We start from the raw sequence: 24,964 nt of genomic DNA on the forward strand, positions 1-24,964 counted from the left end.
TGGGTCTTCCCCGGGGTCTCCTCCCAGAGGGACGTGCCTGGAACACCTCACCAGGGAGGTCCAGGAGGCATCCTGACCAGATGCCCGAGCCACCTCAACTGGTTCCTCTCGATGCGGAGGAGCAGCGGCTCTACTCTGATCTCCTCCCGGATGACCGAGCTCCTCACCCTATCTCTAAGGGAGAGCCCGGCCACCCTGCGGAGGAAACTCATTTCAGCCGCCTGTATACAAGATCTTGTTCTTTCGGTCACGACCCACAGCTCATGACCATAGGTGAGGGTAGGAACGTAGATCAACTGGTAAATCGAGGGCTTCGCCTTCTGGCTCAGCTCCTTCTTCACCACAACAGACTGGTCCGCATTACTGCAGACGCCGCACCGATCCGTCTGTCCATCTCACGCTCCATCCTTCCCTCACTCCTGAACAAGACCCCGAGATATTTAAACTCCTCCACTTGAGGCAGGACCTGACTCCCGACCCGGAGAGGGCAATCCACCCTATTCCGGCTGAGGACCATGGTCTCAGATTTGGAGGTGCTGATTCTCATCCCAGCCGCTTCACACTCGGCCGCGAATCACTCAAGTGAGAGCTGGAGATCACGACCAGATGAAGCCAACAGGACCACGTCATCGGCAAAAAGCAGGGACCCAATCCTGAGGCCACCAAGCCGGATCCCCTCAACACCTCGGCTGCGCCTAGAAATTCTGTGCATATAAGTTATGAACAGAATCTTTCCACTCCTGCTCTCAGCGAATGTGGATGCTTTCCCTCTGCTCCTGTTTTCTCCTCTCCTCCCACTCTGGCCTGTGACTTTGTCCTGTCTGACTCGGAGCTCTCTTTACTGTTTACTCAATTTACATCATGGATTTGATCGGCTGGTCTCTCAACGCAATTGATGAAATTTTCTCAACCCAAAGATCGGGCAGAGGGGACCCCGTATGTCCTGAGGGGACGCTTCCGCTGGATACGTTCAGGACTCATGGGCCAGGTGGAGACCGATGTGTCTGGCGGTTCTCGCTCTGAGGATGTGGAGGATGTTTACATCTTTGGATTATTGGTGATCGGGATTCTCCTGATTGGCGCTGGCAGAGTTCTGATCTACCTGAAGACCCGTGAGATTCTGGCAACAACTGGCAGGTTGTCTGAATTCTGTAACGGTATGTGCCGAGCAAGCAGTGCACAGACTCTTGCGCTGACCGGATGACCAGACTGGCATCGCAAGCAGGATGCCAGTCTGGTCCATACTGGTCATTTGGCCGAGGTCCCAGAACTGGTCCACATAATCGACAAAAACATGAAGAAGATGTCTGCTAGAATCGGGGGTAATTGACCCCCCCATTCGGCTGTTTGGAGCTGCCTGCCTGAGACCTGCTATGGACTCAAGGCCAAGGGCAAATTGTTTTCCTCGCCTGGAACCCAAACAACAATCATATCTGGATTCGGCTTCCCAGCAGCCTTGGGCCCCCTTGCAACCCCCTTTGAGAACAGAAGAGATGTTCATAGACGCTCTGTCCCCCCCTCCTCAACTGCCCCGGTCCTCCCACATGACTCACCGCCTACCTGGACTTTGTGTGTCTTGTTTTAGTGTGTGCTTAAGCGTATGAGGTTTTTTTCTCTTTCTCTTCAGACTGCATATGTGTGATGCGGCCCGGAGTGACATGACCTTTTTTCCCTCAACCCCCTCCTATGATCCTCATGTATCTCTGTTCTTATCTGTTATAAGGTGGTGCCGGCAGGGCCTAAGTTCAGTTTGGTTCTGTATTATTCTTTTGTCATTAATGTTACGTGTCTGTATGTCAAACCTTGGATGAGCTGGCATGAACTTTGAATTTCACCTCGGGGATTAATGAAGTATCTTTGATTTGATTTGATTTGATAAAGGGCAGCCTTGGAGTCCAACCCTCATCGGAAAAGAATCTGACTTACTACAGGCTACGTAGTAAGTGACCAAGCTCTGACACCTGTCGTACAGGGACCAGACAGCCCGTACAAGGGGGTCCGGTACCCCATACTCCCAGAGTACCCCCCACAGAAAGCCCCCGGGGGACATGGCCGAATGCCTTCTCCAGGTCCACAAAGCACATGTAGACTGGTTGGGCAAACTCCCATGCCCCCTCCAGGACCCCAAAGAGGGTATAGAGCTGGTCCACTGTTCTGCGACCAGGACGAAAACCACACTGCTCCTCCTCAATCTGAGATTCGACTATCCAGCGGAGCCTCCTCTCCAGGACCCCTGAATAGACCTTACCAGGGAGGCTGAGGAGTGTGATTCCCCTGTAATTGGAACACACCCTCCTGTCCCCCTTCTTAAAAAGGGGAAGCACCATCTCAGTCTGCCAGTCCAGTGGCACTGTCCCTGATGTCCACGCGATGCTGCAGAGACGTGTCAGCCAGGACAGTCCCACAGCATCCAGAGCCTTAAGGAACTTCGGGCGGATCTCGTCCACCCCCGGGGCCTTGCCGCCAAGGAGCTTTTTAACCACCTCGGCGAGTTCAGCCCCAGAGATAGGAGAGTCCACTCCTGAGTCCACCAGCTCTGCTTCCTCATCGGAAGACATGTTGGTAGGACTGAGGAGATCTTCAAAGTATTCCCTCCACCGGCCCACAACGTCCCGAGTTGAGGTCAGCAGCTCCCCATCTCCACTGTACACAGTGTTGACGGAGCACTGCTTCCCCCTCCTGAGCCGCCGGATGATGGACCAGAATTGCCTCAAAGCCGTCCGGAAGTCTTTCTCCATGGACTCACCGAACTCCTCCCACGCCCGAGTTTCTGTCTTGGCGACAGCCGAAGCCGCTTAGCCTGTCGGTACCCATCAGCTGCTTCCAGAGTCCCACAGGCCAAGAAGGCCCGATAGGACTCCTTCTTCAGCTTGACGGCATCCCTCACTGCTGGTGTCCACCAACAAGTCCTGGGATTACCGCCACGACAGGCACCAACGACCTTACAGCCACAGCTCCGGCTGGCTGCCTCAGCAATAGAGACACAGAACACAGCCCATTCGGACTCAATGTCCCCCGCCTCACTCGGGACATGTTCGAAGCTCTGCTGAAGGTGGGAGTTGAAGCTCGCTCTGACGGGGGACTCAGCCAGACGTTCCCAGCAGACCCTCACAACACATTTGGGTCTGCCAGATCTGACCGGCTTCCTCCCCCACCATCTGAGCCAACTCACCACCAGGTGGTGATCAGTTGACAGCTCCGCCCCCCTCTTCACCCGAGTGTCCAAGGCATGTGGCCGCAGGTCCGACGGCACGACTACAAAATCGATCATGGAACTGCGGCCCAGGGAATCCTGAAGCCAAGTGTACATATGGACACTCTTATGTTGGAACATGGTGTTCGTTATGGACAATCCATGACGAGCACAGAAGCCCAATAACAAAACACCATTTGGGTTCAGAGGGGGGGGGGGGACCATGCCTCCCAATCACTCCCCTCCAGTTCTCACTGTCATTGCCCACGTGAGCATTGAAGTCCCCCAGCAGAACAATGGAGTCCCCAGAAGGAGCCCCCTCAAGCACTCCCTCAAAGGGAGGGAGTGCTTGAGGGGGCTCCTTCTGCCAGGATCATCCACCGGCGTAAACCCCAACGTGCAGGCACCAAGCTGGGGGCTGATGAGAATGCCCACACCTGCTCGGCGCCTCTCACCATGAGCAACTCCAGAGTGGAAGGAGGTCCAGCCCCTCTTGAGGGTTCTGGTTCCAGAGCCCAAGCCATGCGTTGAGGTGAGTCCAACTATATCTAGTCGGAACTGCTTAACCTCGCGCGCAAGCTCAGGCTCCTTCCCCACCAGAGAGGTGACGTTCCACGTCCCTAGAGCCAGCTTCTGCAGCCGGGGATCGAACTGCCAGGGTCCCCGCCTCTTGCTGCCGCCCAGCTAACCCCTACGGCTACTCCCGCAGATGGTGAGCCCACGGGAGGTGGGACCCATGAAACCCTTTCGGGCTGAGCCCGACTGGGCCCCACGGGCAAAGGCTCTCGCTCTCGTACCCCACCCCCAGGCCTGGCTCCAGAGGGGGGTCCCGGTAACCCGCGTCCGGGCAAGGGAACATTTATGCCCATGTTTGTTGTCATCATAGAGATCTATGAGCTGTACTTAGTCTGGTCCCTCCCCAAGACACCTGTTTGCCATGGGTGACAGAGCAAAAACTGTTGTCTGTTGTTACTTCAGGAAGATACATGCATGTGTTTGTGTGATTCTTGCTCCTGCAGCTGATGCCATGCTTTTTATCTCTTCTACTTCATATAGAAGTCATTTTAAGTGTCTGTCAGACTTAAACTCACTTTGCGTGTCATGTTTAAATACATCATAAATAATAAATAAACGGAGTGTTTGGAATCCTGAGATGAATGTCTTAGCAGCCACTGTATCAGCGTGCATGACCTCTACCTCCAGACTCAGCACAGTAAACATGTGAGCAGTGTTCTGTGCAGTCAGATGAAACAACCGCCCCTCCATCCTCACGCCGCCTTTATACCAGCGTCTGCAGAGTCCTTTGAAGAAAGCCTCGGCTAACAAAGGCAGCTGATAACTGCTGTGATACTCATTAACTGTGATTGGGGTTTACTGAGTTTTTTTTATCCTGGTACTGCAAGAAAAACTTGAAGATGCTACACAGTACTTTCCTCCGGCAGAATCATCTGAATGTACAAGACGCAGGAATATTACAAGTTAATGGCCAGAATGTCCCAGAAACAGCAAACCCCCTCCCCCCTCTTCCTCCTTGGATGTTAAGTCTACAACTATGTTCTGTTAATGTTTGCGTTTGTAAATGAGCTTCTTTTGTGTTATTTTCTTTTTCCTCTCATCCCTTCGAACATTTTCCCCTTGAAAATGTTGGTGTAAGCAGCTGAAAATATCTTCCAGCAAAAGCCAGAAATCCTGTCTGAGAGTTTCAGCAAACCTCTGATGGAAAGATGAGAAAATGAAGGGATTCTCCTGCTTCTATGAGGAATAAAAAAGAGCTAAAAACAAGTTTAATGACAGAAAGGCTTCACCTTCAGCAGCCATTTTCCAGAGACCGGTTCCTGAGGTGTCCTTGACAGATAAGCTGAAGTCCCTGAAGCCACGCTGCCGTATAACTGCTGCGACCTCCCGGTTCCTCGATGGTAATAATCAATTAACGACCACATAATTATTAAAATGGAGGCTGGCTCATTTGAATTCAACCTTGCAGATGATTAGTCCTGTGAGCATAAAAGATACCATCATATAGGCTGCTTTTAGTCTCTCTTTAATGTCAGGCGTAATCAGCTATGAAGAAATATGGCATCAACATCTTTGTGCAGCAGCAGCAGACCTGGTTTTTCTCAGGAGATGTACGGCAGTAACTTTAGCATTATGTAGGACATACATGCAGATGTGTGTGTGTGTGTGTGTGTGTGTGTGTGTGAATACACAAAACAGAAAATAGGATATTTTTACCAATGTTTGAAAAAATCCATTTTTAAAATGTGAAGTTTTATTTGTGCTTTTGATAAAATGTAAAAATAAATGAGTAAAGATTTTTATGGTGTTCTGTGAAAAGTATTCCCTGTAATCTTCTGCTTCCCAGTATCCATTTGGAGCAGAAGACAAGCGTCAGACTCTTTCTACAGGATTTTGAGCAAAGTTTTGACTATAAAATGATGCAAAATGTCTCAGAAACTGTGTATTAAATCTGCCGTGCTGGGCTTTATTAGGTTAAGCCTCAGTTTACGACTTCAGCTGAAACAGTCAAACCGCCTCGTTCTGCAAGGATGCCTTACCGAGGCTTTGCTTTTATAAACCCAGTCTTGCTATACATTATGGAAAAAGGCAGAAAAAAACAGATTTGTTGTAAATAATGAGCAGTTTGTTTCCATCAGCAGATGCAGGCACAGCCGAGCTCCTCTTACCGAGCAGCAAACTTTTTCTCATTCTGGACCCAAAAGGTCAGATGTCTATAAACGCAGCCCATCAGTCTTCCTTAAGGGGCAGAGCTGTCACAGAGCACACTTAATCTTCATGCAAAGTATCTCTAACCTCCAACACACAGACAAATCACGGCGAGTGAAACAGACGGATGAGTCTGCGGCTCAAAGGAGAAGCAACTGAACTCTGAGATAATGGAAACATTCAGAGCTTCCTTCCGTCTGTCTTTCTGCACAACTTTTCCATCTATCTGTCTGTTTCTCTCCTCTACAAACATCCATTAGAATGTATATAATGCAGTGACAGATTTCTGAATATATCCATGTTGAGTAGGGGAAAGCCAAAAGGTTAGCAGAACAGAAAAACCAGGTGGGGTCTCAGTATCTCTCCATGCAGGAAAAGCAGTCATATTCCCTTCTTTCTTTTCACCAGGGACGTGAAATATGAGGGCAGGAATTGTTGTGACGCCTGAGGAATTGCTTTTCCTGGACAATTTCTTTGCCATTTTCATTTAGCAATAACGTAAAGGCATTGGGAAGGTATCAGCAGTGACTACCTGGTTCAAAGCACATCAGTCCGGCTGTCGAGGAAACCATGGCTGCAGAGGAAAAGCACTGAAATAATCAATTAAAATGACAAAGCTGGAAGGAGCAGAAGGCATCAAGCAGTGTTTACTGCTTCCTGTCAAATATAGACATCACACAAGTAAAAATCATTTCTGGATATTTGAGGTTTTTCTGGAGAAGCAAAGTGAAAGTGGAGCTTTGGCTGAGTGGAAAAGACAAATCGGTTCTGGTGAGAGGAAGGAAACGTTCAGCTGCTCAGGATTACGCATTCATTTTTCCTTTTCTTATTCTCATTCACTTCTACCCGACTGTTACAAAAACATAACGGTGCGATATTCAAGGTTTGGCACCAGTTTTCACACCGTAGCTTTGTGTGAAATTGGATTATAATAACATGGTAACGACATTTCTCTCAGTTCATGAAGTTAACCGTTCAAACAAACAACATCTGCAGGACTCATTTCAGGTAGAAACATTCCCTAAAACACTAATCTGCTCAATTACATCAAATATTTAGACCCTTTTCTCAATAAAATGATGAATTTTTAGCTGAAATGGCCGAGATTTCCCTTCGCCTGTCTCTCTGCAGGTCACATGGTCTCGCAGAAGAAGATTGCAGTTCATGAGGAGAAGCTAAGCTTCAGACCAGACGGGATCAGAGACGATGCAAGCAGCCATATTCTGCATGCACAGAAACAGGGTATGATGTGTCACAACGTGGGAATATTACATGAAATATGCTCATAACTGAAGTGTCTCCAGCTAATAAGTCTGCAGCTGATTGGTCGATATGGAGTTAACATTAAAAAACTAAACTAAAACTAAAATTAATTTAATTTGTCTGGAAGTTTGTAATTTAAATGTCCTTTCTGTCAGATTTATTCATTGTTTGTAAGTGTTTGCATGTGATCTTGTTGCAGCCCGGAGGTCAGCTGACCCGCTTCTGCCGGCTGATCCTGAAGTCGGTCTCATCCTGGTGATTGGAAGTCGGAACTGGGAATGACGTCATAACGAGTCGGAAACCAACATCAGTAACAATCCGGGCGGTAGCAGACAGACGACATCCATGCATGTGTTTTGTAAACTTAATGTCTGTGTAGAAGTTGCAAAGCACAAATTTTCCTCTGATTTATGTTCATTTAAACGGGAACATTTAGACATAAATGTACTTCATGCTTGATTTCAGGGATTGTCTTGTTGGTAAACATCTTACTAAATCTGTATTTTTTATAACGGCTTCAGCATTAACTTTGTTTCTTGACACGCAGTGCCAAAATGAATTAATTTAAGGCATGAAAATGGTCAAATTCCTGATAAATGAGGAGAATAAAGTCATTTTGGTGGCTTCAGAACAACTTTTCTCAGTGAGTAATAATTAATATTTTTGTTGTTTTTGTGTTAGAAAACTATGATTGTATTCCAGGTCGTGAAAAAACTACATATTCATCTCAGATGAGTAAAATAACAATATTTTAACATGAAAACTGCCTAGCTGTCAAACACTAGCATACTCTTTGCACTGATATTGTGATTTTTTATGTGTATTTTCATTTTATTTGTGTCTTTTTGCATCTGTTGACGACAGCTGGCACCGTGAAGCACGCTGGTCAACGGGGCTGTTTTTATATCCTGCATAAATCAGTTCTGAACTGCAGAAAGTCGGGAAGTGAAAGGAGTCGGTGAGCTGGAGGAGCTCGTGCAGCTGGAACGGTTATAAAAAGTGCTGCACATTTACAGAAACACTCCACTTGTCATAATGCAGTCTTTATTTTATCCATCCTGCTGGCGATGTGATGTAAAGCACAGTGTAAAACATTGTCTCACAGCGTCACAGCAAAGTCTGGTAAATCTACATGTTTGTGTCTGACTGATGAGCTGCAGACGCTATAAATCATTTTACTGAAGTTTTACAGTTTAAACATTTAGCTGTTTGTGATGTAAAACCTCTTAAATCCAGCTAAAGTGAGACGTAGCATTAACTGGAAACAGTCAAGTACCCGAACATTTGATTAAATCTACTTCTTAAAATAAATAAAGCAGAACTAAACAAATGGAGCAATAATATCCTCACCACAAAGGCAGCTAATCGCTCTCTAATCTGGGGAAAAACAACAAAAAGATTCAATTTAACCTCATTTCTTGTCGGCTTGATGGTGAAAACAAAAACAATTATAAACTAATATGAATGAATCTCTGCGATTATGCTGATGAAGAGCTGCCATCATCTTCTGCACAATACAAATACTCAGCGGTTCTGAAACCTTGAACTGTGCTGCGATGTAACCATGTATACATGTTTCCAATTATTTGGATTCATTGGGCTAATCATCCGGAACAACAACACCAACACACAGGGGACACGGGCAAGCAATTAGCTCCATTTATCTGATTTAAGCCGCAAAAACACTCTCTCTCTCTCTCTCTCTCTCTGTTACAGAAGGCTAAACAGAGTGGGTTTCTCCGCCATCTGCTCGGTGAGGTTATGCCATCATTTCGTACAGCATCACCAGTTTAAAGCAGGTCGTGTGTGTCAACGTAAAGCTGCCTGTGTGTGTGGGAAGTGTTGCTTCTGCAGATCTGGTCCCACTAGATGGGGTAGTTCATACCTGGACTGTTCACACAGAAAGTCAAACAAACGGAGAAACGGCGTTGAAGTGCACAGAAAGCCATCCCGTTCCACCTGTGTGCAGAACGAGGACCTTTCCATCCGTTTGCAGCCTGTTCCTCCATTCCTCATTTCGCTTCTTCTCTTGGTGGAAACCTTCGCAAAGTGCTCCAGGCCTGAGCTCTCTCTCTCCGCTGTGTCCTCAGAGCCCCCAGATCAGAGCATTTCCATTGTTTGTCGCTCCTGCTTCTGTTTTCCTTTCCATGCTACAGATGTGAGTGACAGAAAGCAGCGAGACAGACGCCGTGCTGTTTGAGACATCATTGAATCTAACATCTAAGAGCCACACAGCAGCGTTTTCTGCCTCAGGAACACACAAGCTGATGCTGAAATCTTAGAACCAAATAAGCTGTACAGAAAACATTTTCTGTATTAGCAACATCTGGACAATAGCAAGGTTATCGATCCCAGCTAACTTCATTACAAACAGCCTGAAATATTGTCCCGGTGCGCTTGTCAGGACTCTGAGGCATGGCTTCTGTTCTTCTGTTGATGAAACAGATTAAAAGAAAAAACAATGACTTTCTTACAGGATGCCAGAAGTTAGCAGTGAGATGGGATTAAAAGCTAGCAAAGCTCCTGATCATTCACACCGAAGCAGCCTAAATCCGTCTAAAGAAAGCTTCACCTTTTCATCCATCCCTGATTTAATCATATTCTCTGTGAATAATTTAAGTTCTGAAATGAAAACTAGGAGTTTTAAACCCGACTCGTGCTAACGCAGACATTAGCATGAACTATGCTAAATGCTAGCGTATGTTGAGGTGCCGCAGATTGTTCCTCATTCGCAGCCGGATCGATTTTCTTTTGTTCCTTTTGTATCAAACACTGAGTGGAAAATCAGTAAATCTATTTGGAGTTTCTATGCAAGACAATAAAATGATAAAGGATGGAAATCAACCTTCAGCTGTTGGATCCATTCAGTTTAGATGAGGTGTGTGTTGGAGCAGGGAGACACTGAAAACCTGCAGGACTTGAGGACTGGAGCTGGACACCCCTGGTCTAAGGGTTTAGTTTGGGTTTAGTTGCTGCTGCTGTTGTTGCTGATGTAACGCTCAGTTTCCTGACTTCGCTGCCAGATGTTTACCTTTTTACCAGTGTTGGTAATGATGATACAGTTATTATGGTTTATCCTTTTATTAAATAATGCTTGCATTTATAATCTTTGTGTATGCTTAACAGACGTACGTGACAGAAAGCACCCTGTCTCCAAACAACAGCGAACAGAGCTGAGTAAACTTAGATTCACCCCGAGACAGGACCTCTGATCACTTCTGCTTTCATACTGACAAACTGGAACCTGTCTTGTCTCTGCAGCAGCATATAGGAGTGCGGTGAGCACTTCCCGCCAAAGCAAGTTTCCTGTCTAGCATCAAGTCTATTTCTGTTCAGCCAATGAAATGATTTCATCGTTGCTCTTTGTTACGGAGCTTCAGATCATCTTTAAACAGAAATCATCATATAACTGCAAAAAGGCTGAAATGGGTGTCTGAACAAGGAAACTAAATTTTAGCAAGATTTGCGCAAAATATTAGTGTCACCACACGCTCATATCAGCTTTGTTTTTAATGCATTGTGGAAGTTTGGCCTATTTTCTCAGAGACGACGGCTAATCCAGCATCTATCTTACGTCCTACCTGCACTCTGAGATCTCTCCAGTCAGTAAAAGTCAGTCTGATGTTGACTCTCTTCCTCTGATTATGTCTTTTTGTATTTCTTTGCTTAATCGGCCACATTGTGCATTCAGAATGGTGCGTGTGCTCGTGTCGGCTAGCGTGTGATGTGTTACATAAAGCAAAATTCAAGCAAAATTATTGGAGATTTCTCTCGAGATGCTGCTGGGCAGCATCCGCTCCAGAAATGTGCATCATAAATATTACGGTGCCACAGAACAAGTCCAGAACCAGGGGTTTTAAGGTCCTAAAGTGCAGGAACATGCAGCTCTTTGACATGAGTTTTTCATTTGTGTAACTTTTTGAGGCTACAACCCCACTCAGAGCTGTTGGGACAGCCATTACCTGTAAGGTTTTACTGGAAAACACAGCATTAGTGCAACAGCAAACACAAACCAATACACACTGCAATTTACTGTAATGATCACCATTAACTTCGCCTCCTTTCCTGGTATATGTTCTTACTGAAAAAATCACAGTGCAGAGCAGAAACATCAGCTTTAGTCGTATTTCCTTTAAAATGAGTTTGACTAAAGCAAATAGGAAACATTTAAAGGTGTTTTTGGTAGTTTAGCCAGCCTGCAGAGAGCTCTGCGGGATGAATCTGGACCTGAGCTGCGAGCCGGTCTGCTGGTTGACCTCCGCTTCTTTTCCAGAAACATGGAGGTTGTTGTTGCAGCCTTTAACGACTGCGCCTGGCCGGGTGAAGATGCCTCATACAGAGTTAAACTAAAAAACTGAGCGACGGAGGTTAAATGTGGCTTTTCTGGACGACTTCCATCCCTCAGCTTCTTGCTTTTGCTGAACACAGAAGCAAACAGCTGATATTTTTGTCTCCAGAGTCGAACCTGAAGCAGAAGAAGAAAATAATCCTCCTGGACTTGTAAACACATTTCTGCTTGGGAACACTGTGTTTACTTAAATAAGGTTAGCTTTTATATTCCTCCCCCATATCCCCAAATAAAACAACCGTGTTCACTTTACTGGAGATATTTACAAGCATCGATCGTGAGCTGGCTGTGGGAGCTGCAGCAGATGGGAAGTAGCCAACCAGTGACTGAACACGGCCTCGTTGCAATAAACTATTGTTATAGTTTGGAGTAAATTAGCTTCATAACCATAAAGCATTGCAAATGGGTGAGATAACTCAGAGCTTGGGTGATTAGACATTCATCCAGAAATCCTTCCCTGTGACTTTTTACATGCATGAAGAAACTGTCATATGTCTGTCGAACATGTGGGAGACTCCTCATCATCAGCTGACCCTGATCCTGATACACTGAGCTTCTCTCTCTTTATCTCTCTCTTTTACCCCCCCCCCCCCCCCATAACAGTGTTGCATCATTAACATGTATGTCTCCTGTCTCAGTTGTCTGTTGTCTGTTGTCTTTCTGTCCTCTTCCCCCCACACAGCAGAGGCAGATGGCTGCCTGTCCTGAGCCGGGTTCTGCCGGAGGTTTCCTTCCTGTTAAAAGGGAGTTTTTTCCTTCCCACTGTCGCCAGTGTGCTTGCTCAGGATGGGAGATTGAGTTGGACTCAACTCAATCTGTTGGTTTCCTTATATAGGCTGTTATGAATTGGCCTTCATTATGTTTTCCCCTCTGTCTGTAAAGCGTCTTGAGATGGCATTGCCGTGATTTGACGCTATATCAATAAAGTTGAACTGAATTGAATTGAATTGACCCTGTCATCAGTGTCAGGGCTGTAAACCAGTGTTGCAGCCGGAGCCAGAAAACAGCCGTCAGATGCGTCATGTTTTACCTACTCCTGGTCCTTCATGTTTGCATGAATGCTGTGCGTTTCCTGGTGATGTTGTGAGTCAGTCAGAGACACTCGGTGCTGCAGAGAATCACAGCTGCTGGCTGGACTGCATGGTCGCCAAGGCAACATGAAACTCATCTGTACCTGTTCAGATGGATTCTCACTGACCTGTATGCTTATATAAATCACCTCTCCATCAGTCAGCATCTTCTATATGCTCGTCAGAAATGTGGAATTCTTCTGAAATTTTGATGCATAGAAACGCATGTCAGCAGCAGGAGCATCTAAATAACACTGAAGTCATCATCAGCGAGTCCCGGTCATGAATACTGCAGTAGCTTGGCCCCACGCTGGCCCCTGCGCAGCGGCCACGTTAAACATTTACAGAAATTCTCTGCAGGTAAGGAGCTTTGCTCAGCTGCTTTTCTCCTCATTATTCACTTTTTACCTTCAGAATTATTGAAACCTTTTTGCAGTCACCAGGATGGACAGATTCGGTTCATTTGTAAGGTTGCAGTGCATGAGGTGTGCCCATGAGAAGAGTCTAATTTAGCTTTTACAGCACTGTTAGCCACTAATAAAACCATTTAACATGCAGGAAAATGAGCTGCTTGCTCATTGTTCCATGAATGAAAAGTGCATCACTTAACTTTTAGTTTTAATGACACTGAATCTACTTCATCACCAAAGTATTCCTTAGTTCCTGCCGGCAGAAGCTAATAAACAACAACATGTTGATCATTTGGATTTAAAAGTCTGTCAGAAGCACAAAAGGCTAAACTCTTCATCAAATAAAATCAAATCAAATCAAAGATGCTTTATTAATCCCTGAGGGGAAATTCAGAGTTCCAGCCAGCTCGTCCAAGGTCAGACATACAGACATGTCACATTAATGACAAAAGAGTAAAGCAGAACCAAGCTTAAGCTCAGGCTGTGCAGCTAGTTTACCGGCGCTGCCTTACAAGATGAGAACAGAGGTACAATAGGATCATAGGGGGGTCAAGGAAAAAAAAGGTAATGTAACTCCGGACATACAGAGTAAAAAACCTCATACACTGAAGCACACACTAAAACAAGACACACAAAGTCCAGGGGGGTGGTGAATCATGTTGGAGGGGGCTAGGGGTGGTTGAGGAGGGGGGGACAGAGCGTCTATGAACATCTCTTCTGTTCTCAAAGGGGGTTGCGCCAGCCCAAGACTGCTGGGAAGCCGAATCCAGATATGATTGCTGTTTGGGTTCCAGGCGAGGAAAACAATTTGCCCTCGGCCTTGAGTCCATAGCAGGTCTCAGGCAGGCAGCTCCAAACAGCCGAATGGGGGGGTCAATTACCCCCGATTCTAGCAGACATCTTCTCCATGTTGATTTCAATTCTGCAGACCAGCTCTGGGACCAAGGCAAGATGACCAGTTTGGGCGAGACTGGCATCCTGCTTGCGGTTGAGTCCGGTCAACGCAAGATTCTGTGCACTGCTAGCCCGGCACATACCGTTACAGAACTCTGGCAGCCTGCCAGTTGTTGCCAGAATCTCACGGGTCTTCAGGTAGATCAGGACTCCGCCAGCACCATGCAGCAGAATCCCGATCACCAATAATCCAAAGATGTAAACATCCTCCACATCCTCAGAGGACAGAACTGCCAGACACACCGGTCTCCACCTGGTCCATGAGTCCTGAACGTATCCAACCGGAAGCGTCTCCTCAGGACATACGGGCTCCCCTCTGCCCGATCTTCGAGTTGAGAAAATTTGATCAATGGCGTTGAGAGACCAGCCGATCAGATCCATGATGTAAATTTGAGTGGAAGTAAAGAGATGTATAAAGAGGCTCCGAGTCAGACAGGACAAAGTCGCAGGGCAGAGCTGGAGGAGAGGGAGGAAACAGGAGCAGAGAGAAAAGCCTTCGCTGAGAGCAGAAGTGTCATGTTTGACTAGAGAATTATCTTCATCATCTTCCGTAGCATCTTCTTCTCAGCTTCTCTGGTTTGTACAAAACTGTTAATCACAACAAATCCCAGTATTTCCAGTATTTGGGTGTGTTTTTGTCTCATGGTTGTCCTGGACTCCTTCCTTGATTCTTGAAGATGTTTCTCATCATCTGAAGACCTCCTTCAGGTCCAAACAGTCGCTCTGGAGACCATAAACACCATGATGGTTGTTAAAGTCTCGTGTCTGTTCTGAGTCATCGACTGGTCGGGATCACTTTAAACGAGGGGAAAACTTCTTTACATTGATGATAAAACACTTGCATGTGTGATGTGCACGTGGATGAAGCCTGGATCAAAGCCCAAACCTAGTGGTGCGATGGATGAAACTCCAAACACAACATTCTGGTTCATTTCAAAGCCAAAAACACCTCAGACAGAAACCGTGTTGTGTTTCTGATGCGGTGCAGCGAAGGTAAACAGATCTGGAAGAGCCGCCTCATCAAGTCCAGACTCAGAGGGTCCGCTCCTTTCCAGTCAGCCAGTCGATGATGCAGGAAGAAGTGATGCAGAGTGGGAGAGGAGTTTGCAGCCGAGTGGCGGGAAAGCGTTTTGCTGGAGGAAAATGATTCAGCAGAACAAAGCAGGGTTGGACCTTTTGGAGCCACGTCTCTTGGAGGTCTCTTAACAACAATCCAGTGTGACGAAGTGGGATTTGGGCCGAACTTAACCCAGTCACAAGATGATGGATAAATTATTTTATTCTGAATGTATCTCCTGAACTTAAATGCCAAAAATTAGCATCATTTTCTAAGTTTACCTGCAAACCTACTGTAATTTGTTCCCTGCATGTGTTTAAAGCAGGCGCTCTCACCGAACAAGCTGTCAGATCTAAGCGAGTCATCCGGCTAATCGCCTGGCTAAATGGAGCTAACCCCCCCCCGGCTCGCCGCTTGGCCGCTCGGGGTGGTAAATGGAGCGGACCTAGAGATCCATTTGCATCACACAGCAAAATGGGGAATGTAATGTAGATATTCTGGACAGAGGTGGTTTGAAAAAGGTGTTGAGGAAGCCATATATGTTAAATATCATCAGGTATCACCTTCCCAGCAGCCGTTTCTCCTCTTCAGGCAGTTTCACGACCGTTTCTGGACCTTGTGTCCTAAACATGCTAAGTGAAGCAGCTAAACAAGTCACAGGTGGCCTAAATGACCCACAAAACAGTCACATGAGCTGGTGACACACCTTAACAACAGCTTATAGGCTAAATACTCTGCATTGGGACAAAAGAAACCTTTCAGATGAGAAGCACAACGTTAGAACCAACACAGGACGTCCACTTTCTCTGTTTGAAGCTATAGGATCATCGTTATAATTATAAATATAAAATTAATCTGTGGCTTTTAAAGCCTTCTTCATGTCCAGCTGCTTTTATTTCTTTACATCTGCTGTGTTGGAACAAAGACCAAGGTGAGCTGAGATGTTGCTTTTTTTATTGTCTCTTGGGGATTAAATATATTTAAGCTCATATTTGTAACTTTATTCTTTTGCATGACATAAGCAAGATCTGTCCAAACCGTCGCCTTTGTCCAAGTGGATTCTGCAATTTCACAGCAATTTCCTCACGAGTGTAAAAACACAAACATGAGTTCTGGAGGCGACGGGGTCTTAGACCAGGAACTGTTTGGTAATAATCCCAGACGGTTGAAAACAGCAGCGTTCAGCTGGACAGCGAGGCTTCAGCCTGACAGACTCGTCCGGATGTCGATGTGACCATCAGTGAGCAGGAAGAATCAAATCTGCTGCTGCTCTTTCCTCTGAACTAATTCATGCATTCAGAGCGAGACGTCCTGGAGAGGTGAAATGTTTTTTTGCTTTGACGTTTGTGTTTATAGGTGTGGACTGGATTTTAAAGTCCTCGTGTGGTGAACCGGCTGGCGGTGACAGCAGATGTGTTGTCCTGCTGCTTTTTACTTACTGCTGTAAAAGTCTCGGTGCGTCTGCCTTTCTGTGTGGAGTTGCATTTGGTCTCCATCCAGCTGTGTGACTTCTGGAGCAAACGAACCAGGAATGGAATCAAAACGGCTCGTGTGTGAACATAACTTTGTACTGAAACTACTCAGGAAAAGTTCAGAATATTCAGCTTGTTGAACGACATCAGAATGCTCCTACTTTAACTTCATGTTGAAAAACATGAAAAACATTGCATGCCGTTTGGACAAGCGGTCACAAAATGTCCCCAAAGACGAGTCTGAACCATAAATCAGCCACTAAACGTTGCTTCGTCACACCAGGACAACTACACGTTGGCATTTTATGTTGGTTTTTGCACCAATTGCCTGAAATAAAAGAATTACTGCATAATTCTACTTAAATGTCGGGGCTTCATGGTTTCATATCATCATGAAGCATCAACGTTTTACATTTTCAGCCAACAGCTGACAGAACAGTGGAGTACTGACCAGACTGTCCCCATCTCTGGCCTTCATCATGTAACGTGAGTTCTATAGCAGTACCATACCATATTTATTTATAAAGCACGTTAAAAACAACATACATCTGACCAGAGTGCTGTACAGAAACAGCAAGGAAACAAAAACAGCTTAAGAAAATAAAATAATAAAATGGTAAAGTAAGAGATACATGAAAAAGAACAGTTAAAAATAAAATGCAAGGACACAGATGATAACTCATCTTGCTAAAATGTCGAAGAATAAAAATGTGTTTTTAAAGGGCTTTAAAAACCGCGAGGGAGTTAGATGAGATTTACAAGTAGTACCGTCCCTTGTTGAGCGTTAAAGCCGTTTTCTGCGTCGCGTGGCGTGGTGAACGTAGCCAACGCCGTTAGAAGCCGCCTCTGCTTCAGTCTTATCAGTCAAATTGTGTGAATGAGCTAAACTACTTTCAGGTAATGAATGTGCAGCAGAAAAGGCAGAAATGGAGAGACTATTGATCTGTTTCCATCCCTCTCATTAAGAAGGCTCTTGGAAAGTACTTTACTGCCCCTTCAAGTGTGGAGGGTTTGATTGTGGTGTGGTGTGTTGTGTACAATCATGGACTCTCAAATAAGCTTGAAAGGACTGTAATCTTGCAAAACGACAGCACATAAAGATGTTTGCAGCAGAGTCAGAACTGTACACGTTCAAACGCAGATAAACGCTCTCCGATCTGTGAAAGCCCCGCTTTTATTTAGCTGTTTCTGTTGTCAGAGGAGAGAAAGATTTCCAGGTGTCTCTCAGGCATCTCTAACTTTGTGACTTTTTTCTCTCCTTTACACGTATTTATCCTCACATTTCCACATGCATACGGTGAATTTAGGACTACGTCTGTTAAACACGAAGCAGCACTGAGATAAAATCAAGCTCCACTAAGATTCCTTTTCATCAGAAACTGCAAACATTTCATCTCCGGGTTTCCCAGATCTTCTGTTACGGAGCCCAGATAGCAATCAGGAGGAATGATTATTTATTGCAGCTGCTTTCTAATAGATTATATCTGCACGCAGTCGTGCAGTAGAAGTGTGAGCAGGAGCTGGCGTGGAGCTTCAGGAGACTTTATAATGAAGCAAAGACCAGTGAGTTTAATTTGTTCTCAAGTCAGACTTGGAGTTTAAATTCAATCTACCAACACGAAGCAAACACAAATGAACTCTGTATTTTCATTCATCCTGAAATGATTTATTTTCCTAAAATAGAGCGAATGCATTCACCACACCTGTTAGCATCCACTCAATCAGGCTCTGATGAGGTCACTGCCTCTGCTGATTCCCCATGCACTCACATTCAATTTGTCTACTTGGAGTGTTTCCTTCAGTGCTCCGATGCCCAAATCCATTTTCAGCATCTCCAAAGGAAGATTTCCACCTGCAGAACAGCCAAACCAGACCTGCAGGGACTGCAGCCATTTTCCTGGTTTTATTGTTGAAACTGTGGGAATGGGGAGAAATGGAAGAAGACAAGAGGAGGAAATCTTCTGGCCACAGGGAGGCTGTTTTAACCGCTGGGCTTTGCAGGAACCTGAGGAGATGTGCGAGCTCTACACCGCTGCTCTCTTTTCCAGATGTAAGTCAACGCAGATCTGTTTACAGATTCCATCTTCTTATTTCTCTGTTTGTCACATCATGACCACCCACAGTCCACTTTTATTCCACTTCCTGCAAAAACAACCAACATCTCAGGGACACCTTGAAGCTCCTTGACCGACTTTGTCTGGCACAAAGAAGTTTCAGGAGATCCTTTCAGTCTGATACGCTGCAAGGTGGAGGCGCTGCAATCAGACTTGCAGCACATCTCTCCATCATAGAGGAGTCTGGGTAATCCATCCAGCTGAAGGATGTCACCGCGAGCAGGGAGCGCCGGTGCCACCGAGGGGCAGATCTGCTCTGCAATCATAACTCAGAAGCTGACGCTTGTAGAATCACAACAGCGGAGTTTTTGTTGGTGCCTTTCAGCCATCGGCGCCATGGAGGTCTTCGCTCGTCCTCCTCCAGGTCTCCTGTTTCCTTTAAAGGCAGAAGGCATCACTCGGTGGTCCGTGGGCCACTTGGCGGCTCGCTAACTGATGAACCGCTCAACTTATGAGGAAAGGTTCCATTTTCTTCCTTCATGTGCAGCCTCCAGTTCTCACTGCAGGATCCTCCCTTCTCTGTCACTTCCATGGATTTTCAGCCTCAGTCTTCAGAGTCGGAGGTTTTTTCTCTCATTTTCAGACGTTATTTGACAAGTGCAGCATGAATGATTGATTTATTGGCTCATATTGTGGTTATCACTGCTGCCTCATGTGGAGGTTGTTGGTTTGAGTCTCAGCTGGGGGTGCTGCATGCTCCGCCCGGGTCAGAGTTTCCTTTCTGCTTTCTGGCTTAAAGAGTTAAAAACCTCTGATTTCTCTGGGTGCAAACAGCGTCGTGATGAAGGTCAGAGGTGAAGGCCGCTCTGCGACCTCCACGTTGTGTCCTTTTTTGTTTTTTTTTTACAAACCTGTTTGTGAAGCTTGGAGTTCAGAGCAATGTGCCGGATACTGCAGATGACCGGCTTAAGAAGGAAGGCTGGAGGGCGTTAACCTGCACCCACATCCAAACACTGACGAGGCAGCAACAGCCGCTAAAACATCCAATGACGTCCAATCCATAAGCCTGGGTCAAGAATATGTGTAAAAGAAGACATTTAATTTTCCTTTCAGAAAGCCAGAGGCACACTCAAGTCATTTCTTTATTCTTTTGTTGAAGGTTTCTTTTCAAATAAGCCATCAGAAGCTGGAAATTCATTTTATTCCACCAGTCTCCAAAGCAGCGGAAGTCAGCTGCTGAGCTGGTCCGGTTCTGTGGATTCACAACGTTGTCTGGTGTCTGATGAGCCTTTCGATGACTGTTTCCTGTCTGCAGAACTAACAGGGTTCTCTATAATTATCACAAACATGTCCAAAATGTAATTCCATTTAAAAATCCTCCAAATGATTTAAAATGAAAAGACTGGAACCAGAGCTGAGAGGAGGGAAGAACAACTCCATGTCTTCACATCAGCTGCTTGTGTGTGATTTAAAGTACAATCAATATAAGGTGACATTTAGCACAACATATAGAGACAAATAGAGGCTTTCTGGTGTGGCTGCGCTGCTCTCTGAAGGTTGTTGCAATCCATTAGTTTCAAGCGGTGACTGGCTGCGAGATAAATCACACACTCATATGAAGAAATATGGTTTTTTTCTTTCAGAATCAATATAAAAACCTTTAAAGCTTTTGGTCCATGATTAGTACTGTCCTCACCGAGAAAACACGCTCTACGTGGCTTACACACACGTGTAGCGGGTTTTCAGGTAACTTGTGTGAAGAAGAGATTGGCTTTTCATGTTCTTCACATGTGGAACACAAAATGTTCCGCAAACATGTCAACATATTACCACATGTATGTACATGTGCATGTGTGTACATGTCCTGTGTGTACATGTGCATGTGTGTACATGTCCTGTGTGTACATGTCCTGTGTGTACATGTCCTGTGTGTACATGTCCTGTGTGTACATGTGCATGTGTGTACATGCCCTGGGTGTACATGTGTGTACATGTGTGTGCATGTCCTGGGTGTACATGTGTGTACATGTGTGTACATGTGCATGTGTGTACATGTCCTGGGTGTACATGTGTGTACATGTGTGTGCATGTCCTGGGTGTACATGTGTGTACATGTGTGTACATGTGCATGTGTGTACATGTCCTGGGTGTACATGTGCATGGGTGTACATGTGTGTACATGTGCATGGGTGTACATGTCCTGGGTGTACATGTGCATGGGTGTACATGTGTGTACATGTGCATGTGTGTACATGTCCTGTGTGTACATGTGTGTACATGTACATGTGTGTACATGTGTGTACGTGTCCTGTGTGTACATGTACATGTGTGTACATGTATGTACATGTCCTGTATGTACATGTGTGTACGTGTCCTGTGTGTACATGTACATGTGTGTACATGTCCTGTATGTACATGTGTGTACGTGTCCTGTGTGTACGTGTCCTGTGTGTACATGTACATGTGTGTACATGTGTGTACGTGTCCTGTGTGTACATGTACATGTGTGTACATGTGTGTACGTGTCCTGTGTGTACATGTACATGTGTGTAGCATTTTGTGCTTATTAGTGAGTTTGTATGAACCTTTATGCACCTTTGCTCTTCACACATGCGCAGATAATTCGCCGTCCACGTTGCCAGGCACGCTTTGTTCCCTGACATTTCTGATCCGGCATCATACAGGCAACCTGATGAGCTCAGAGAGGAACACAGAGGACAGGGAAGGAGGGCACAGCTGGAGGACTCCTGCATCCAGCTGTCTGTCTGCTTCTGCCATTATGAGTGAAAAGAACAGCGGAGAGAAAAATCACATAAACGTCTGCCAGGAAACACCTCGTCTTCTTTCATTCAAATCCTCCCTCCGTCTCCTTCCTCCATCTTGTCTTTGTGAAATAGTTTTGTGGCTTCTGTTGAGCAGGAGCACACGTTGAACAGGCCACGTTGAAAGATTACGATAACGCCACAAAGAGGGAACAGAGAGGACCAAGCTGCACCAGCCCTGAAATAAGAGCTTAGAACCAGCATGAACCACCTTTCTCCTCTGTCAGCTCCTGCATGCCAGTCGCACTCTGAATGATGAAGAAACATCAGGGATCATACAAACAAGCAGGGAAACCCTCTTCACCAAGCAGCACAACCACGTGTTCAGTCCTCCTTTTGCATCCATTTCCTGGCTGTTTGGGACGTCAGCTTCAAAGTCAATTCATTCTATTTGTTCTTAACGACGGTATAATGAAGAATCTGCTGGAACAATGGAGGAAAACAGACAGGCCTTAACTCGGTGGGACTGAGGAGAGAAACTGCAGCGAACACGTAACGCAGTCATCATACCGCCTGCCGGTGTATACATATGAAATTTGTTCAATTACATTTAATTTCCACATGTGATTAGTTCTCCCTGAGTTAATTGCCGTCTATTTTTGGTGCTATTCAGACGGTGCATGCAGAGGAGAGGATGGTTCCTGAAGTGGGTCAGAGGCAGTCTCTCTGTTCCTGTGCACAACCCTGAAAACAATCTGGCCCTGTACTCCAAGTCCCTGAGATAATTCCAACACAATGAAATTTTACATAAGAAGACAGAAGTCATGGTGAATGGCTGGTTGCACAAACACAAACGGCTCGTCTGAAAGATGTCAAAATGATTGACAGGAAGAAATAAAAGGCGGAACAATCAAAGATTGGAGGAAAGAGGGAAGAAAAGCTCCACTTAAGATGTCTAAATGATGATGTGAAAAATACTTCTGATTCATTATCATGATGGGACCAGAAGGGCCCAGTAAGGTCAGACCTGCATCCAGGAGCCGATGTTCTGGTCCTACATCCATCTAATATGGATCCTCGATCAGATTCCAGATCTATTGATAATGAATCCACAGCATCTCGGGTACATTGTGGTGTTTGTTGCACTTTTATTCTCTTGCACTGATTAAAAGTTGTTCCTGTTCTGGATGGTGGTATCCAGAACGTTGTTCCTGTTCTGGATGGTAGTATCCAGAACGTTGTTCCTGTTCTGGATGGTGGTATCCAGAACGTTGTTCCTGTTCTGGATGGTGGTATCCAGAACGTTGTTCCTGTTCTAGATGGTGGTATCCAGAACGTTGTTCCTGTTCTAGATGGTGGTATCCAGAACGTTGTTCCTGTTCTGGATGGGAGTATCTAGAACGTTGTTCCTGTTCTGGATGGTGGTATCTAGAACGTTGTTCCTGTTCTGGATGGTAGTATCCAGAACGTTGTTCCTGTTCTGGATGGTGGTATGCAGAACGTTGTTCCTGTTCTGGATGGTGGTATCTAGAACGTTGTTCCTGTTCTGGATGGTGGTATCTAGAACGTTGTTCCTGTTCTGGATGGTGGTATATAGAACGTTGTTCCTGTTCTGGATGGTGGTATATAGAACGTTGTTCCTGTTCTGGATGGTGGTATATAGAACGTTGTTCCTGTTCTGGATGGTGGTATGCAGAACGTTGTTCCTGTTCTGGATGGTGGTATCTAGAACGTTGTTCCTGTTCTGGATGGTGGTATCTAGAACGTTGTTCCTGTTCTGGATGGTGGTATCTAGAACGTTGTTCCTGTTCTGGATGGTGGTATCTAGAACGTTGTTCCTGTTCTGGATGGTGGTATCAAGAACGTTGTTCCTGTTCTGGATGGTGGTATCTAGAACGTTGTTCCTGTTCTGGATGGTGGTATCTAGAACGTTGTTCCTGTTCTGGATGGTGGTATCTAGAACGTTGTTCCTGTTCTGGATGGTGGTATCCAGAACGTTGTTCCTGTTCTGGATGGTGGTATCCAGAACGTTGTTCCTGTTCTGGATGGTGGTATCTAGAACGTTGTTCCTGTTCTGGATGGTGGTATCTAGAACGTTGTTCCTGTTCTGGATGGTGGTATCTAGAACGTTGTTCCTGTTCTGGATGGTGGTATCTAGAACGTTGTTCCTGTTCTGGATGGTGGTATCCAGAACGTTGTTCCTGTTCTGGATGGGGGTATCCAGAACGTTGTTCCTGTTCTGGATGGTGGTATCTAGAATGTTGTTCCTGTTCTGGATGGTGGTATCTAGAACGTTGTTCCTGTTCTGGATGGTGGTATCTAGAACGTTGTTCCTGTTCTGGATGGTAGTATCCAGAACGTTGTTCCTGTTCTGGATGGTAGTATCCAGAACGTTGTTCCTGTTCTGGATGGTAGTATCCAGAACGTTGTTCCTGTTCTGGATGGGAGTATCTAGAACGTTGTTCCTGTTCTGGATGGTGGTATCTAGAACGTTGTTCCTGTTCTGGATGGTAGTATCTGGAACGTTGTTCCTGTTCTGGATGGTAGTATCCAGAACGTTGTTCCTGTTCTGGATGGTGGTATCTAGAACGTTGTTCCTGTTCTGGATGGTAGTATCTGGAACGTTGTTCCTGTTCTGGATGGGAGTATCTAGAACGTTGTTCCTGTTCTGGATGGTGGTATCTAGAACGTTGTTCCTGTTCTGGATGGTAGTATCTAGAACGTTGTTCCTGTTCTGGATGGTGGTATCTAGAACGTTGTTCCTGTTCTGGATGGTGGTATCCAGAACGTTGTTCCTGTTCTGGATGGTGGTATCTAGAACGTTGTTCCTGTTCTGGATGGTGGTATCCGGAACGTTGTTCCTGTTCTGGATGGTAGTATCCAGAACGTTGTTCCTGTTCTGGATGGTGGTATCTAGAACGTTGTTCCTGTTCTGGATGGTAGTATCTGGAACGTTGTTCCTGTTCTGGATGGGAGTATCTAGAACGTTGTTCCTGTTCTGGATGGTAGTATCCAGAACGTTGTTCCTGTTCTGGATGGTAGTATCCAGAACGTTGTTCCTGTTCTGGATGGTAGTATCCAGAACGTTGTTCCTGTTCTGGATGGTAGTATCCAGAACGTTGTTCCTGTTCTGGATGGTAGTATCCAGACTGGCGTTTCTGTTCTAGCTAACAGCAGGCCATACTGGGAATCTGTAAACGGTGTGATCGGTTGCTGTGTGTTTTACACACAGAGACTTTTCCTTCTGGAATTTCTAATCTGTTTTTCATTCTTTGTTCTTGATTCAGGGCATGAGTCAGACGAGCGATGTGGCGTCTCCTGCTGAGATCCTTCTTCTCACCGTATTCCTCTCATCCCCAACAGAATGGACTGGATAAAAACACTGCCAAGCACGGAGATGATGATGATGATGATGACTTGTGCATTATGCACCGTGCAGGCAGGAGTGATAAATATGCACATCACCAAGAAGGATGCCATTCACAGCTACCATGGAAGGATATGAATAAAGTATGTAGTTAGGATGCAGAAAGCTTGTATGACTCTACCAGTCAGCATGGGACGCTCTGCTGTGACTTTACACAGCTCCTCCTGTTGACGACATGCTACCTGATGCTCTCTGTTTGTTTTTTCATCTCATTTCCTCCGTGTTTCAGT

This window comes from Telmatherina bonti (assembly GCF_933228915.1).
Source record: "Telmatherina bonti genome assembly, chromosome: 2".
NCBI classification, from domain to species: domain Eukaryota; kingdom Metazoa; phylum Chordata; class Actinopteri; order Atheriniformes; family Telmatherinidae; genus Telmatherina; species Telmatherina bonti.